The sequence below is a fragment of the Rhincodon typus genome, chromosome 28 (genome assembly GCF_021869965.1).
Source record: "Rhincodon typus isolate 14 chromosome 28, sRhiTyp1.1, whole genome shotgun sequence".
Classification (NCBI taxonomy): domain Eukaryota; kingdom Metazoa; phylum Chordata; class Chondrichthyes; order Orectolobiformes; family Rhincodontidae; genus Rhincodon; species Rhincodon typus.
The window spans coordinates 9,536,903-9,555,371 of record NC_063359.1 but is presented as its reverse complement, the minus strand read 5'-3'; positions in this window follow the sequence as shown (position 1 = coordinate 9,555,371).

Here is an 18,469-nt window from a genome sequence, read left to right as displayed (position 1 = left end):
ATCCAGCTCTACACCTTGTTATCTCAGATTCTCCAGCATCTGTAGTTTCTACTGTCTCAGACCAACAACTGTTGGCTTTTAATTTAAAATAACCTCATCAAAAAGGCAGCTGCCTGATAGTGGCAGTTATCTATCAAACACACAAAGTCCATTGCTTAAGTGAGGTTCTGATTACTAAAGCTAAACGTTGAATCACATGAGGTCCAAATGAAAAAGGAATTTTTATACTTGTTGGTCAGTGAGAGTGGGGAATTTGCCTTTGTGAGTTCTTGGTCTGAATCTGGTGTTCACTTTAAAATTGAACACGGAAAAGATTTACCTGTTGCATTCCCATTTTGAACCATATTCCCAGATGTGCTCACTCTGCTTTCTATTTTTAAGGTGCAAATATTTTTCTGAATTAATTTTCTCTTTGGTAAATTGTAAGACAAGACACATCAGACCCAAGTAAGGCAACACATTTAAATCTCATCATAAATGTCAAGCATATCTTCTACTAGATACAAATGCAAAACAAAGGTCTCGGCAATACCATTTCAACAATATTCTTCTTTATCAGCCTCACCTCCTACAGAACCAGTGCAACATGCTTTCCCAGTTCTTTCAGATCTTATACTGAAGAAATTAGTGTTAATTTTCTGCAGTGGGTTCATACTTCTAAAGGACTGTCCCAAAATAATTTTGTCTAGTCCTGAGGATCGCAGGAAGAAGAAAAATTAAATCCATTCTTCTGGGGTGAATCTGAATAAGAAGCTTAAATTAGTAAGTTCATCCACTTCCTGCGTCATTGTTACAAGAATAAATTTAAATTAAGAGGAAGTATTACTAACTGTTGACAATGAACATTGAAATTAAAAATAAAGCTCAATTCATTCAATTTCAGAACATCATCTCAATACGGTCTAATTGAGATAAGATCAGATCTGAAAGCATCTTCTTCATTAAAAAACAAATCAGCATAAAGTTTCCACGAGAATTTAATCCCTTGGTATCGGTAAGAGCCATTTGCAGTGCCCCATCATCCGTGCATACAAAGAAGCAGTAGCTAAATGTTAGGGTCAGCAACAAAGACTCAATGTTCTTCAATAAAGTCGTCTCTGGTGATTCACTGGGATATGAGCTTGGTACTTTGCAAGTGGCTGCGATTTTGCTGGATATAGGAGCCTATGTAAGAGGCTTTCTTGAATGACAGAAGAGATTTGCATTGCTTGCTGGTATGATCACAAAAATCATAAGTTCAAGCAAATTAAAAGTCACTTCCACTGAATGATGAGACGAAGTAACTCCAGACACCAATTTTAGCTTGAATGAGAAAGTTACCCCAACTGATGGTGTGTTCCAATCCTGTTCCAGAGACTTGCACACATAATCCTGCTGACACTTCGGTGCAATTAGGCTTTTGTCTTGACATCTCATCCGCAGGTCATTCCTTGTCAGTCCTCATGGGTGGACATCAAAGATTTATTCGTATTATTTGAAGAAAGACAACGAGTGCTAGCAGTTCTTTATTCTCAGTTAAGATCAAAATAACAAGTGACCCAAACATTTCCGTATTGTTGCTTATGAAAATTGGCTGCCACATTTCCAATAGCATAAGGGTCTTTTTCCCTAGGGTGGGGGAGTTTAAAACTAAGAGGCATATTTTTAAGGTGAAAGGAGAAAGGTTTCAAAAAGGGCATGGGGGCAACCTTTTCTACAGTGTGAATGGTTTGTGTGTAGAATGAACTTCCAGAGAAAATGGTGGATGCAAGTACAGTTACAATGTTTAAAGCATCTCTGACACTGGCCCTTTTTATCTGCCAGCCAAATCTCTGTGATTGGACCAGATTAACAGCCGCAATCAGGGAACTCCTATTCTATGAGGTCCAGCTGGCTGACCTCATTACACCCACTAAAAGAGGCTTTAAAGTCTCTAGTGGACCAGGGAAAACTGTAAAACTTGCAGCAATCCAGGCTAAAAGTAGCCTGAAGTAAAAAAAAAACTTACATTCCAGATTGAACATTGCCTCAAAGTGAGCAGGCACCACGAGGTAATGTTACAGAAACGGTAGGAATGGGCCTTAAAATAAATATTAATCAGAAGTCAGATACCCAGGGACATCACAAAACCAGAAACTAAAGCAATAATATTGGAAAGATTAAATGCCTGATCTAATAGGGACAGAAAGTTTTGGAGACTCAGAACATCATCCAAACCTTTGAAAAGGCTGGGAATCCTTCATTAGGACTTTATGAAAGACAGAAAACATTTGTTTAAAGCACAAAGAGTGATTATCAATTAAATAAAATGGTAATTAAAGCTGGAGTTTATTTTTAAAGCTGCAAACGTGAGATTGATACATTGAAGTTAATAAAACAAAAAGATGGGAGGTCTCCATTTTAACTGCAAAAGGCAGGAAACCCCACTGTAAGGCAATCAGGGGCAACAGAGCTGCTGTAATTGCAAAATATATGTTATTTAAGCAAGGGAAATATATAATCATATCGGGAAGAGATTGCATCAGAAATAACACTGCCAGGAAAACCTGAAGATGGGCCAAATGTTGCACAGAATTGCACGTGTTAGTGCAAACAATTTTTGAGATGCAGAATTGTTGCCAAATTAAATACTAACTCAGAAGCTGAACAAGTCAATTCAAAAATGGGAGTAGAATTGATGATGTTATAGTTTACCAAGGGCTAAAAGGAAGAACAGATGCCCATTCAAAAGTACTGAGAGCCTTTAACTCCTTCCAAATCAGAATGAAAAAACAGACACAAGATGTTAAAAATCCTCATCAGCATTGTGGAGCAAACAAAAATCACAGTGTGAGGCCTCCACAGATATTCGTCTACTCTACCATACTAGACCATGCAAGCCCTGTAGTTTCCTGCATGTAAAGAGATTGGTGTCAGCAAGCCCTCATCAACAGCAGTAGTTCATTGAGCATGGCAAGCTGATCCACCCATACAATAGAGTAACATCACACCATAAGTATTTCATTGACTCTTTAGGACATCCTAGAATCATGAAAGGCACTATACAAATGTAAATAGTTAAAGCACTAATATTATCCATATCTCTATCTCATAAACATCAATATTAAGCCATTAATAATAACCAACTCTTTTGCAAATCTTATGTTCATTCTTCAGCCAGATGCTCTGGATTATCTTCCTCCAGCTTGTTGCTCTACCTAAGATCTCCTAATGACCTACTGAAAGAAGCTTGTTGTCACTTTCGTTGACTCATGCCCCAAACCTGCTGCATGTTCTATAGCTTTTCACTTCTTTTGTGAAGTGCATGACAACAACTTGAACCATTAAACAAGCTGTGGAAGTGCATGGTCATGTTGCTAGTTCATATTTAATATTCAATTCAGTATTATAGCAAACTTCAACTGGCTTCGAACTTGACAAGAAACTCTTGTATCAGAAAGAACCTTCTTTTCAAGAATTGCTACTTTTGAAAATGTTTTCAAGGTTTCTTACAAGAAATTGTTCAGGAAGGAACAGCAGCACAATAACTTGCATTGGATTATGTAGGATATATAGCACAGAAATAGGCTATTCAGCCCATCGATCCATTCTGGTATCTATGTATCAGTCAAAACCTCTTCCATCCTTTCTCATCTAAATATACCACCTCACCCATTTATTTTCTTCTTCCACATATGTTTATCTATTTTCCTTTCGATGCTTCTATAAATTCACTCTGTCTATTCCCTATGGAAGCAAGTTTCACATTTTTACTATTTGGTGAAGAAATATCTTCTGAATTGATTGATTTCTTGGTGACTATCTTGTATTAATGGCCTGACGTTATGTTCTTCTCAATAACAGGAAGCATTTTGTCTGTCACCACCCTAACAAAATATTTAGTAATTTTAAAGAACCATACTATCCTTATTTTTAAGACATAATATAGCTAGCATGTCAATTTATTTCTGATATGTATAGGCAGAAATTTCTGATACCTTTTAAATTTTCTCTCCGCTCTCTGCAGTGCCTCTACAACCTTTTCCTAAAAAGACCAAAAGAAAACAGTATTGATTAAGAGATCTGCAAGAACTGCAGATGCTAGAGTCAGAGATAACACAGTGCAGAGCTGAAGAAACACAGCAGGCCAGGCAGCATCAGAAGAGCAGGAAATTTGATGTTTTGGGTCGGGACCCTTCACAAAAGTTGAATACAGCTTTGAATAACCTCCCTGTTTTCCAATTCAAACACCAGCAATAAAACTTCCTGCTTGTTTTGCTAACTTAAAATCTTGCTAACCTTTACTGGTTTTGTTCTCTATGGTTCCTTTGTTCATCCAGCCCAATTTACATTTTCATCTTCCAGGAAATTATTGGCCTCCCAGTTCTTCCTACTAAAATGTACTAACCTACATTCATCTGTGTTAACTTTCATTTCTGAATTACTTTCCCATTCTGCATGTTTATTGCTAGCCTCTTGTACCATCAATAACTTATTTTTTCATCCCGGAAGACATTGCACACCAGTGTTCTGGTAAGATGGGAAAAAGTATTTACCACTTTCTCATAAAGATTATACTCAGTTAGCACAGAAGGTAATAAAATGGAGTCTGACACTGTATTTTAATATAAAAGCTTTGATATCTTATTAAGATCACCTGTGAGTAAATGACAAAGGTGATGAATTATCCGTATATTTGTAATATTTGTGGCCATACAATGTCCTTTATCATCACTTAACAGCTTTCCGAAGGAAATAATAAATTACTTTTAGAGAGAGCAGCAACATTTAAAATGTATATGATGCATCTTCGTATCAATATTTTTGTATAGATTTCATTGTCCAGATGATTGAAAGAGTGATAGGCACCCAAATAAAAGAGTGCTATTTTCAAATTTTACAGTTTGATTGATAAATAAATGGACTGCAAACCTATTTAACTAAAAATGCAGCACTCAGCTCCAAACATCACAGAAGGTCATTTGGATCCCAGAGCTGCCAGCATTGATATTACTAAAAGGTTACTGAGTTCTGAGCCTTATACTGCAGAGGCAATATTCAGCAAAGCCTGATTAACTTGCAGAACAGCCTTCTGGGAGTATCTCTTAAAAATCGTCACACACGAATAGGATAAAGGCCATGGCAGTACTGCTGTGCAACAAAATAGTTCTGTAAAGGCAAAAAAATAACAAAATACACTTTAAATATCAAAAGTGGCTCAACACAGAATGTTACAACTATGGGTGATTGATTAGTAGAACATTGCAGATTTTATGAAGCTTCTAGATTAGATATTTAAGCCAACAAGGAATACAGTTCAAAAGACTAGAATGGCATGTGAAGAAGATCTTAATAATTTGAATAATTAATGAACATAGTTTAGATATTTGTAATGATTATTGATTAAAGTTTTATAGGGCCTCAAAGCCAATCACCACCACAAATTATCATGGGAATTGCAACGTGCACTCATCCTGCATTGATGCAAGTATTGATTGCAAAACAGGCACTGTGCCAACTCTGCAACACATATACACATGTACCTTCAGCACCAACTGCACTATTGTTTAGCTGATTACATCAGCAGCCATCCAATATCATAGGAGATGAGCACTATTTAAAGTTAACTACATGCTTGAAGCCAGCTTGCACCTATTGAATGGGAAGATGCATCGCAGTTGGAGCAGGTATTTTTGGCAGCTATGAAGTAAGTGAAGTTAATCTGAGGAAGGTTTCTGAATGATGCAATTGAGCCTTGGTGTTGAATGGAAAGAAGGCAGAATAGAGAACGGACAAGGCATATCTACAAAGAGTCAGAAAATACTCCAGGCATATACTTATAAAGTAATGGGAGAAGAAAGTTATGAAGATCATTCTCAGGAGTCCCATAAGGAACTGAATGTGGTGCCACAAGAATTTAATGATCTCAGATGATTGGTCAAGGTGAATACATCTTCAAATGCCATCTCCTGCATACTGTACAACATTGTTCAGAGACCATTCAATACACCTCTTTGCACACCAGTCATATATTTGACTGTTCTCTCACAGTTAATATTACTGCAAACATCACACTGACATCTGTCAGCTTGCACACACTATCAACCATTCAAGATGAAATCCACATCATCTAAAGAGATTATAAAATATTCAGTGATGCACTTTCCACCCCCTTGCAGGTTAAGCTGGTTTGTAACAGAGACAGCAGGAATTAACTACAGAAGCAAAACTGTATGTTCTAGTCCACACAGAGGAGACTGCGTTGACTACTTACTGAATAATCATTGTTGAGACTGTGGCCAGTAATGAGGATGAAATGATCAAAGATAATGGTATCCTTGTATCTAATTCTACTTTTCATATATCACCTCATCTCCATTTCACATGCCTGCCATATATGAACTCTGTCTACTGTAAGCTTGTACCTCTCAGTTTTCTCCAAGCCCAACACCAATAATTTATCCTTGTGTCTTTCTCCATTGGACATCCAAAATATATGACCTAGCCAGTCAATGGAGAAAATGAAGACAACGCTATTGAAGGCAGACCATCGCTCTTTTTTCCACTCATAACCACAAGCTTGGGTATTGTGATTATGCTTATTTTCAAGAATACAGCTGAAGAATCCTGTAACATTAGACATGAATGGCCTGCAGCAAGGGCAAGTAGCTCTTGAGGGCAATTGGAGACAGGAGATAAATTCTGGCTTATCCAGCAATAAACACAGCTATTGAATGAATAAAAAAGAAAGTCCTATATCCCAGGAATGAGTTAAGTAAACCTTCTCTGCCAACTGTTTCTAGCCTGAGAGCATGAAATTTATTTATCTCCCTTTGAAAAGAGAACCAAAATGACAGGCTTGTATCAAATCACCTTGAACTCTAACTGACATCATAATTGTCAAGATTGCACACTCTGGGTGCATATTCTAATTCCTGACCAATATACATTTATTCCACAAGTGTATAGTCCCACTTTGGATGATATTTTGGAACTCTGAGGGTAACCAATTCCCCTGCAGAATGGATGCAAGTCATCCCAATTTCAATGCTATGCATCTTGGATAGTAGATAGCTTGGCTATTATAAACTAACACAGACAAACATGTGGTAAATAATGCTGTAGTTATTTCCATAGAGTTAAACTTATGTGCATATGCAAGTAATTGTCAGTCTTGTATAAGAGTTGACTCTCAACTTTTGTCCCAAAAACCCTTTGTTTTCCATACGGCCTTGTACTAATTTTATATTCAGTGTGAACAATCCAATGGTTCTTTTTCACAATCACTCTTTCTGACTTAAATGTCAGATATGCCGGTAGACTGGGATGTTTTCTCCTGCTGAATTCAGGACCATGGCCAGCAACTTGCATCAGCATCCCCAGTATAACAATAATAGATGCAAATTAGTGGAGAAATTCAGCGAGTCTCGCAGCATTTGTGGAGAGATAAATAGAGTTACTGTTTTTGAGTCATGGAGTCTTTCGGTAAGGAAACAGACCCTCAAAGCCAATCACCACCACAAATTATCATGGGGATTGCAAAGTGCACTCATCCTGCAAGCATTGATTGCAAAGCAGGCACCATGCCAACTTTGCCACACATACACAGTTACGTATCTTCAGCACCAAATGCACTATTGTTTGGCTGATTACATCAGCAGCCATCCAATATCATAAGAGGTGAGCACTATTTAAAGTTAGCTACTTGCTTGAAGCTAGCTCACACCACAGATGCTGCCAGTTCTGCTGAGTTTCTCTTGTACACTTTGATTCCATTTCAGATTTCCAGCATCCAGAGTATGTTGTTTTTTATGACAGTGTCACATTTGGCAGTTTAGTAGTTAGAAAGACATTGACAGATGTTGAATCGAGCATTACTTGTGTAAATGTCCAACCCTATTTTACATTATGCTTAGGTATTTGGTCTGGAAACCTTAATTTTTACATGAGTAGATCACAAAACATTTAAGTTAATGCACAAAATAGACCTCAACATTATCATTTATTCGTATTATGATCAGTAAGGAAAAGTCTCAGATATTAATATATAATGTAGGCAAAACATATAAATGATGAATCCAGTCACAGATGTAACATGAAAAAGAAAGAGAAATGCCCACTTGGCCCATCAATAGTCCTTGTTTTTTAAAACAGTGAAACCTCTTAAGGCTAATATCTGCAATTTAACTGTGTGAACAAAATGTAAACATTTACAGAGTTGATAAAATGTGGAGCTGGAGAAGCACAGCAGGTCTGACAGCATCAGAGGAGCAGGCAAGTTGACAGTTCAGGTCTGGATGCTTCATCAGGACTGGGGAGGGGGCAAGGAGCTCAGAAATAAATAGAGGGAGGAAGTGCTACGCCTGCCCCTACACCTCCCCTCCAACCTCTGTCTAAGGCCCCGAACAATCATTCCAAATCTAGCGGAGATTCACCTGTATGTCTTCTAACCTGGTCTATTGCATCTGTTGCTCCCGATGTGGTCTCCTCTATAACCAAGAGACCAAACGCAGACTCGGTGGTTGACTTGTGGAGCATCTGCGCTCTGTACACTCCAAATAACATCACCTTCCGGTTGTCAGCCATTTCAACTTCCCCTCCCACTCCCTTGTCGACATGTTCATCATGGGCCTTCTCCACTGTCAAAATGAGGCCACTCGTAAACTGGAAGAACAACAACTGATATTACGTCTCAGGAGCTTACAGCCCAATTGCCTCAACAAAGAGTTCACCAGCTTCAAAATCTCCCCGGCCCCAGTCTCAATAATGTCCAGCCCTCCCTCTCATCCTCACCTCCTTGACCTGACACAACCTGTCCATTGTGCTTCTCATCCATCTGCTCCACACTTCCTATTGAGCAATCTCTACAACTCCCTACCTGCATCCACCTTCTACCATACCAACTACTTTTCCACCACCCCACCCCCATCACCCATTTATTTCTGAGCTCCTTCCTATCTCCCTAGTCCTGATGAAGGGTCCAGACCCGAAATGTCGACTTTCCTGCTCCTCCGATGCTGTCTGACTTGCTGGACTTCTCCAGTTTGACACTTTATCGACTTTGACTTCCAGCATCTGCAGTCTTTGCTATCTCGTATTCATTTGCGGAAATTCCTTTCCAATTCACCAAGGTAACCCAGTAGTCATCAGTTGAATGCTTTATTTTACTCATGAGGCATCACTTGGAGCCCTTAACTCACTCACTGCACTCTTCAAATTTATCCCAATGACCTTAAGAACATTACATTCTGTATCAGCAATCTACAACCCCAATTGAAACTGATTCAAACTTGAATTCTGTCAAGCAGAACAGAAAGATTTCAATCCAGATAGCTTCCTAACAGGAATTTAAATTGTTTTTTTTTAATCTCAGAACATCTACATTGGTAAGATCTTTGAGACACAAAATGTAACATACCCAAGGTACAAAAATTTAGAATTTATATATAGCACAATAACATTAAAATGGATTTTTTGAACAAATGTTGTTTGAAAATGTGACATGTATGGCATTACCTTCTGTATACCAATATTTTCTATGTCACTTTCAGTCAATCCCTTTGCCAACATCCACTTATGGTCCCTGAATGGGTTACTTTGGAAATGTTTGATTCAACCAGGTTGAAGTGCCTTTTTTTTAATATGAGCTCAAGATTATTATTGCACAAATGGCCAGTTCTCAAAACTGATTCATACAGAAGTTGCTGGAAAAGCTCAGCAGGTCTGGCAGCATCTGTGAAGAAAAAAATCAGAGTTAACGTTTCGGGTCCGGTGATCCGTCCTCAGAATGCTCTGAAGAAGGGTCACTGGACCCAAAACGTTAACTCTGATTTTTTCTTCACAGACGGTGCCAGACCTGCTGAGCTTTTCCAGCAACTTCTGTTTTTGTTCTTTATTTACAGCATCCACAGCTCTTTCAGTTTTTATTTACTGATCCATACAGCACAGCATTGCAAGTTTGGACACAATTTTGCAAGGAATCCAGGGTAGAAGTGGGAATGGAATGAACAACTATTTTTTGTCAATAGATTCTCTACTCAAACATTTTATTTTAAGGGAATGTACAAATACCTATTTGCTGTAATTTTTTTTTCATTAATAAGATCAACATAATCTTCTTTCCTTTAATTCACATTTGCCAAATGAAAAAATAATTTGTCATGAGGTCTTAGCAATAACATTCCAATCCTGAATATAAAGGTGGACAGTGCTAAGTCATTCTCCTAAACCATTCTTCCTGTGCAGTTCCTGACCTGCACTGAATAATAATCTCTGGCACTCCCGGCTCCTTAAGTCTAAGAACTGGCAACATATGACATGCGTGGCACTGACTTCATAATGCTGTAATGCTGGCAAGATCATTAGTAAAAAGGAGACAGAAAAAACTTCATTAACTTTGATATTAATGATATTTCCTTGCTCCTAACTCACTCCACACTCATTCGCTAAGATCTGGTTCTGATGCAACGTCATTCCTTTGGTTCAGATCTGGTCTATGTTTTTCCTGTTTCTTTTGATTTTCAAACTTGCCTGGCCTTGGATGTTCGCTCTTCCCTCCAAATTCCTTTCATTAACTAGATTTGATGCATTACATATTTGTTTGACTTCAACACGTTAAAACCAAAATCAATTTTATCCAAGCAAAGTAAAAGCAGTCAATAGTTTAAGGAATACAAACTTATAATAATAATCACAATTTAAACAGAGTGTGTGAAAGCACACGTAACATTTGTAGAATGTTGATATATTAATCCGGCTTGGCTAGGACCCAAGGATTGCAGATTCTGTGACTCCTAAACCTTAGAACAAAATCGAATAGAACAGAACAGCAATTTATTGCCACATCGCATTTTCACATGAAAAATACAGTAAAAAGTATTATAACAAGGCCTGGCAGCATCTGTGAAGGAAAAAACAGAGTTAACGTTTCGGGTCCGGTGACCCTTCCCCGAAACGTTAACTCTGTTTTTTACCTTCACAGGTGCTGCCAGGCCTGCTGAGCTTTTCCAGTAACTTTGTTTTTGCTCCTGATTTACAGCATCCGCAGTTGTTTCAGTTTTTTAAAAGTTTTATAAGTTGCCCCATCATGGCACCTCCGTCATGACAGAAGTCATATATAATCATTTTTTAAAAAGTAAATTAAAACAAAATTCATCACAGTTCGGTTAATGGCTTCTGGGCTCAGGGAAAGCTGATTTAGGAACGATGGGATACCCTGAAGACATAGCCTGAATAAGAGCACCACGCCGGGTCACTGCACTCTACGCCAGAAGCCTCCACCGAAGAAGACCACCATGCCAGGCTCAAGACCACCACTCCTGGATGAGATCACCTGCCGGGCTGCTGGAATACCTGGATGCCGAAGACAAAGAAGACCTCCACAAGGGACAAGACTGCCACATCAGGCGACCACCACACTGGGAGACAGCCACACATGGAGACCATCACACAGGGAACCCACCACACAGTGAGACCCACTATGCTGCGCCACATCTGCCCATTGATGTTTCTACTCCTTCAGACTCCCGGGTCTAGTTGTGGACTTGGAGCCTCAGCCTGACCTGTGAGGCCAGGGCAGTGGAGTCAGCCTGGGACCCGTTCCTCGCTCACTGGGAGACTCAGGGTTTGGGTGGGCCCGTGTCCAGTTGGTCCTGGCATTGCTTTCACTGCCGCTGGAGGACTCTTCCTTCATCAGAAGAAAAACGAAAAAGGGACAGGGTAAAATGAAGAAGCAAAAGGAGGAAAGGCAATCGGAGCAGATGAGCTCTGGGCTCAGCGTCCTTTATTCAGCTGCCATGTTGAAAAAGTATCTTATTAGTAATTCTGGGAACAGAAGTTCATATTGAATGATTTATACCAACCAAAATGTTCAGAGGGCTCAGTTTCTATTGATAACCTGGTCCTTTTACTTTGTCTCACATATAAAATATCTTTATTTTGTGCGCTGATGTTCAACAAAAAATTATTTATGCACAGATGTTTCATTCAGCCATTTAACAAAGTATAAGAAATTAATCTTCCAAGACCAAACAATTACCTGTTTCCCCATCTCAAAGATGATCATCACTCATCTTCTCATGATCTAGGACACACAGATGCACTGAATCCTTCACTAATACAAAGCTGAACCCATTGGGGGTTTGAATTCATGAGGGATTTATCATAAAGCAGATTTATACAATGTCAAGCTGGATGCACCATGAAGTATCCCCATCGAATATGCAACAAGACACCTCCATCAGCCTCACATCTGTAACTATTAGCACAACCAGCTGCTTCAAGTCTGAAGAGATTGTCTGAAGCATTAATTAAAGACCATTGTTTTAAGCAAAAAAAAAGCTCTTTTTAAAAATGGTGGTGAGCAGAATCTTTTTCATTGTGTTGTACAAGACAGTTTGCATCTGAAAGGATCAGCTGGCATCATGGGATAAGCTCTGCCTTTCAGAATATAAAGTACTGATGCTGGGAGGAGCCAACTGTGGTTTAGGGATTTTAGGACCGAAATACAAGTTTTTTTTTGCGCTGGTATTGATTATTATATCATCATCCCCTTATTAGGGTGTAATTTCCAACACAATGAAAATGAGGTATTTCAATACCCCTGTAAACAATGCATCTTTTGATTTGATTTGATTTAATATTGTCACATGTATTACAATACGTTGAAAAGTATTGTGTGCTATCCAGGCAGATCATCCCTTACATAAGTATAGCAAGGAAATAGTACAGAATGCAGAATATATTGTTGCAGTTACAGAGAATGCACAGGGAAAGATTAACTGTAATATATGACAGATCCGTTCAAAACAGCAGGGAAGAAGCTGTTCTTGAATCATGCATTGCCAGCCTTTAGTTCTTTGACCTGGGAAAAAGAACACCATCCACTCATGCCACATTTGTCAAGTGCCCTCTGACCATTCTGCTTTCAGAGGAAGCTGTCAGATTTTAAAGTAAACCTCATTTTGAGTTTTCTGTATTGATGCTGGCTTCATTTTAATAACGCATTAGTGTTGGTGCTGCTGACACCCAAATTATCACTGTCTTAGGAATTACACTTTGTTGTTTTTGTTAATTCTTCACCAAGTTTTGAAGCCTGTCCAACCTTCCTTCCTAAAAAAAAGTCTCCTGTTTGAATATTACAATTCCCACACATTCTGAATTTTAAGGATACAAGATGAAAAAAGCAATCAAAATAAACTTACTTCTCCCTTTGCAATAGTGTTACTTCTCAAAATACAATGAATAATGCACTTAAAAAATGAAAAATTCTCTGATGCCTTGCTCCAGGTTTGGAGATAGTTGGTCAGGTGACAGAGAAGCTATGGCAACAGAAGGGATTCAATGACATTCAGGAGGTGCAAAGAAGCAACAACAAGTAGTGGAAGGTAGTTTTGTGCACATGGCTTGGAAAGAGAGTCTGGTTAGATATTCAAGAACAGTGGACAATCTTCAGATTGGAGAAATCAATGTAGAAAAAGAAGAGGATTTATTCATTCAGAGCTATGTAGAAGTTAGCATTTTACTTCAAAAGTGTCTTGACTGTCCTAACCTCATGCGTGACTTGTCCATTTTAATTGTGGTAATGTTGGTCCAGGACTGGCTGCAAGTTCACTAAAACACTCATTAGCAAACTATGGTCCATTGCCAATGCAAGATACTGACAACTCCATCTGCATTGCGATAGGTAACATTTTCATTTTATTCACCAGGAAAAATAACAGTCAGTAATAAGTCAGTAAAAAATGAATAAGTCTTTGCCCACATGTTCCAATGGATGCATGGGTAAGTGATAAATGACAGACACTCTTGTTCCTCCGGTCTGTGAAAAGCAGAAGCTTCACAGTCACTATGAGATCTTCAATATCTTTGGATGCCCTCAGCCAACACGTTACATCTTGGATCACATAATGTATCCAAGCAGTTCTTTTCAGATTCAGTTAAATATAATTAAAAGAAGGCTTGACAACAGCAATTTGCTTAAATATGAACATTTATTGAGTAATAATAAAAGACGAGAAAAGAAAGGAACATTTATTAAGTCAATAAAAAGAATGAAAATGAGTGAAATAAATCAATATGCTTCATGCCCTTCTGCTTATCAGGGACCCTTGACTGACAGCTGGTCAGGAGGCTGAGGTTGTCCCTGGCACTGTTCATGATCCTGGTCTGAGGTGAAGTCCAGCGACTTGGAACGAAACTCTCTCTCTTATACAGTGTAACAAACAGCAAGGCACTGGAAAAACAATCCCAAGAAATCACGTTGATTGTGCTTGCTTCAGCATGTACAGGAATGCTCACAGGACTCATTCAAGGTCGTGTACTTGGTTGAGTATCATCACGAACTCTCCCAGCCTATTTTCCCATCTTATACTATCTATTTGCTCATGCAGCTATCGAATATCATCACTAACTTTCAGTCCTTCGGCCCATCCTACACAACCTACCCCTGATGATATTTGACAGCGCATGTTACAATTGCAAATGCAGACGCATATCAGCAATAGCTGCACAAGAATGTATGACAAGAGTACATAATCTGCACCAAAAAATTAAAACTACACTGAAAATAACTGGCATCAAATTAACAATTGCAGTGGCCTTTGGGGACCAACCCTTAAATACATATTTCAATTCTTATGTATGGTGAAGGCTGGGATGGAACCAACAAGTAGTACCACCTGACTGAGGTGACCAGATATTGTCTACAGCTTTTATTTCAGTTAATCTATTACCTAATTTGCTCTTAAATTCAGTATATTCCAGATTCAGCTTCCTCAATTCTTGTTTTTTTTTATTCTTCAGTTCCTTATCTACAGATCACCACCAATAAAGTAAAATAACATCATACGTGGACTCAAAATTTCTCCAGCTCTCTTCATTTGTGTTTGTCTTGAGGATACTTCTTCAATATGTTTCCCTCCTTGCCAATGTGTCATTGAGTGATAACTACCTCCAAATGCAGGTACCCCCTTTTGAGCTACAATATTCATGGTATCAAACAATACAGCTGTAACGTTCATCAGGCTTTACCTACAACTTATGCTTCCTGTCTTTTATTTTTCCTGTAGTTCCCTTACCACAGACTCCTACACTACTTGAGCCTTAGTTCAGCCTTCTTTAACATATACTAACTGTCCCAACACATCGGAATTTCACCTACTAGTTTAGGCATACAAATGCTCAAGATGGGGTATCAGTATGTCATCCGATGTGCCCTTTCTATCCACCATTATTCCTCCCAGAGTCCATATTCTATCATTTCTGTAATATTTTGACATCATAACCAATCACACATTTTATTTGGATTGTAATTCTTCTTACGTCCCTTTCACTAATACTACTTTCATTGTCTTAAAGTCAGTCTTACTATGGATTTCATGTCAGCATCTTATTGTTTAAACTATGTTTTTGTGCTCTTCCAAGCCACACTAATCCTCTCGTCAAGTAGGTGTACATATCTGAGACCCATTTTTCAGTGCATGTTTTTTACTGTCTCATGTTTGTTACCTTCAAGGTAACATTCACTCGTGCACACTTACATTGGTATCCCAAGGCCTTGTCATGCATTTTGGCCCCACATGATCTTACCAAATGATCTGTAGCATTTTACTTATCTCTCTACATATGGTCCCAATATCTTGGGTAGGAGCTTGATCGCCAAATCAGTTTTGTGCTCTTATCTAAACCTCATTTTCAATACTGTAACATTTTAACCTGAATTGCCACTTCAACCCATTATTCTCATTTTTTTTTTGTCTTCTGCCACCAGTCTCCACCCTTAATTAATTTGTCTCATCCAATTTTGCAGTTTAACTATTACCAGTGTATCTAATTCCAGAGGTCTGTAGACATTTGTAGTCCATGGAAAATAACCTTATAATTTTTAAAGCAGAAGTCAAACATTTCTGTTTGATTCAGGCACAACATAATTTGTTTGTTCTTTTTTCTAACATGACTCACTTTTTCTTAAAATTACTTGATAATTCATTCTAGATATTTGATATAGCTCTGTGTAAATTTATCCAAATTCAATATTCTGTTTACTCCCTTAAAGTTACTAACCATGTTTGTATGCATTGAAACCATTGAGACTGTGTGCATGCACTTTATCATTTCCTAGAATCCCCTTAAATTTTCAGGTAACTATCCCATTTAAATGTTTTAGAATAACAGGGCATATGAGTCTGAATACAGTTTTTGTCTTGATGTGCTTAAGTGTACCCAGGCTCAACTGTTTTGAGATTCCTGACACTCACTATAATTAATATTTCCACAGTACTTCCCCCAATACTGGAATGCATTATTGATGAATGGCTTGATGGGTTGAGGGTGCTTCATTCATTATTGTATTGCGACATTGAAATTCTACAAATGGGTTCAACCTTCAGTGTATCCAATTTCTAAAAAAAAATAAACAAGCTCCATCCATTCCACATCAAGCAGAATGGATTAATTAGTATTAATCTACTATGAATTAAAAAAGAATGGGGTTGGGCATAAACTATAAGACCATAAGACCATACGACATAGGAGCAGAAATTAAGCCATTCGGCCCATCGAGTCTGCTCCACCATTCAATCCTGGCTGATAAGTTCTTCAAACCTATTCTCCTGCTTTCTCCCCGTAACCCTTGATTCCCTTGATAATCAAGAACCTATCTATCTCAGTCTTAAATGTAGTGAATGGCCTGGCCTCCACAGCCTTTTGTGGCAGTGAATTCCATAGATTCACCACTCTCTGGCTGAAGAAGTTTCTCCTTATCTCCGTTCTAAAAGGTCTTCCCTTTACTCTGAGGCTGTTCCCTCGGGTCCTAGACTCTCCTACCAATGGAGCCATCTTCCCAACATCCACTCTGTCCAGGCCATTCAGTATTATGAAAGTTTCAATTAGATCCCCCCATATCTTCTAAACTCCAATGAGTATAGTCCCAGAGTCCTCAAACTTTCCTCATATGTTAAGCTTTCCATTCCTGGGACTATTTTTTAAAATTTACTTAATCAATGTTACTTTCTTTTTTCGTCTTTTATTAATACTCGATAAATGTTCATGTTTAAGAAAGTTGCTGTTGTTGAGCCTTCTCTTAACTACATTTAACCGAATCTGAAAAGAACCACTTGGATACACTCTGTGATCCGAGACATTTTTGGCAATGAGGGATGGGATTTGGGAAAATGCGTGAACAGTCTCTGATTCATATTGTTACAGTCCACCGAACCTAAATCTAATTCTAAATGGCTTACTCTTGCTCCTACTGAGTTTCTACATTTCAATGATAAGTTCTGCCTTGCTCTGGCCAAATCTGTTGACTTTTTTTTCTCTCCACCACCTCCAGATCCTTGTCCTGGAAACAAGGAGCTAGCTTGTCCTTCGTCTGCAACATTTTCAGTGCCAGACACTGAGTGGGGCAGCACAGTGGCTCAGTGGTTAAAACTGCTGCCTTACAGTGCCAGGGAATCAGGTTCAATTCCACCCTTGGACAACTGTCTGTGTGGAGGTTGCACATTCTCCATGTGTCTGTGTAGGTTTCCTCCAGATGCTCCAGTTTCCTCCCACAGTCCAAAGATGTGCAGATTAGTGGGATTCACTATGCTAATTGCCCCCATTGTGCCCAGGATAGTGCAAGCTAGATTGATTAGCCATGGGGAATGCAGGGTTACAGGGGTAGGTCAGGAGGTGTGGGTCTGGGTGAGATGGTCTTCAGAGGGTCAGTGTGGTCTTGATGGGCTGAATGGTCTGATTCCACACTGTAGGGATTCTATGATTCACTGTGAGGCATCATTCTTAGCTTGCAGCATTTGAAATGGTGTTCCGCTGGGCATTACATATGGTGTCAGAGGCATGCTAGCCATAAGGTCCTGGCACTGAGGCAAAATTCCATTTTGCTAACTTAACAATTCCCTGAGAAACATGTCCAAAAGCTTGGTTGCATAAGCATTAGTTTGAAAGCAAACCATTTCATGAGCGAAGTGAGTCCAGCCCATGGTGTTCCCAACACTTTTAAACTCAAAAACCACTGCACTTAAATTGCAATGGAAAAATTTACCCATTGTCCTTAAGGTATGATTCTATGGGTGATTCTGTCTTGGTCAATGCTCTCATAACCTTAGCAGAACCCTTCAGATTTTCATAAGGGTCAACAAAGCTAGGTTTACCATCATAATTTCTGGTGCGTTGGTGGATGTTGGATGTTCAGTCTAGTTCTATTCCTTTCTTTAGACTTTGTAGGATTTTTGATGCAATGGAATAGCTTGCAAGACTATTTCAGAGGGTATTTAAGAGTCAACCAGGCTGCTGTGAATCTGGAGTCATGTATTGGTGAGACCAAGTGAAGCATATTTTGTTCCTGAGCAAACAAAGAAGTTAATGCCTTCTGAGATGGAGTGAGGGGAAAGAGCAAGTTATATTTAGGAAATCATTGGCAGGCACATATTATGAAGAACATATTTCCATTAATTACAAATCCACAGCACAAAGTTAATTAATGTCACTCTACAAAGACACTGTAGAAAAC